Source organism: Asparagus officinalis, chromosome 5 (assembly GCF_001876935.1).
Source record: "Asparagus officinalis chromosome 5, Aspof.V1, whole genome shotgun sequence".
Taxonomy (NCBI): domain Eukaryota; kingdom Viridiplantae; phylum Streptophyta; class Magnoliopsida; order Asparagales; family Asparagaceae; genus Asparagus; species Asparagus officinalis.
Window position 1 is genome coordinate 8,098,628 of NC_033798.1, and position 927 is coordinate 8,099,554.

Consider the following 927-nt stretch of genomic DNA (forward strand, 5'->3'; position numbering starts at 1 on the left):
CTTGACAACTAACAACTAACATTCATAATTTAACAATAAGCTTCACAATTAACACATATCATTCAAAATTAAACAAGTACCTTAACAACAAATTAATGACTAACAAACACAATAGGTAACATCATAAATAACTAAATTATACAATAAACTAATTTCTTTTTTGTTGACATATTGATGCCTTCCAAATCGCTCCTATTTGTTCCTTTCTTTAGATCTAGGAGAGCTTTCGTGGCATCGTCTGTGTTGCCCTCATGCTGGGCCTTATCTTCATCCGTATGGTGAACTGGGCTTATGGGAGGGGATGACTAACTACGATGTACTCTAGAACATCTGCTATTATTTTCCCAGCATTAGCTAACTCTATGATCAAGGGTCTTCTTGCGACTACATATTGTGAGCCGTCATCGTCTTTGAAGTTTCCTACGAGAGAGAGTAACTTAGGTTGTGACTCTTCTGCTATGCTTTAAAGTAATAGAAGTGTAAAGGAAGGTAAGATGATAACAATAGAGCTTCGATTCCGCTCTGGGGGTAGGTTGATTTAGGGTTAGAGTTTCGATTTGGGGTGTCGGTTTCGCTCTTGGAGAGATGAGAGATAAGGACACTGTTAACGAAGAGAACTATTGAAAGAGTGGAAGGCGGTTAAATCAAAGAGCAAATTTGGGATTTTTTTTAACGTTCGGTCACGTGGGAACAAGATTAGGGGGCTAAACGAATACGCCATTTGCTTTAGGGGGTTTGGAGTTTTGAAAAGGTCTTGGGGGCTATAAGCACTTTTCCCTTTTATTTATCCATATATCTTCAATAAAACAAATACCTAAAATGTTAAAAAGTCATCCTTCCAATTTTTTTTCACTTTCATCTTTAATCAACACTGACAATATCACATACAACAGGTTTAGCATAGGTATGGGTTCTGAACCGCACTAC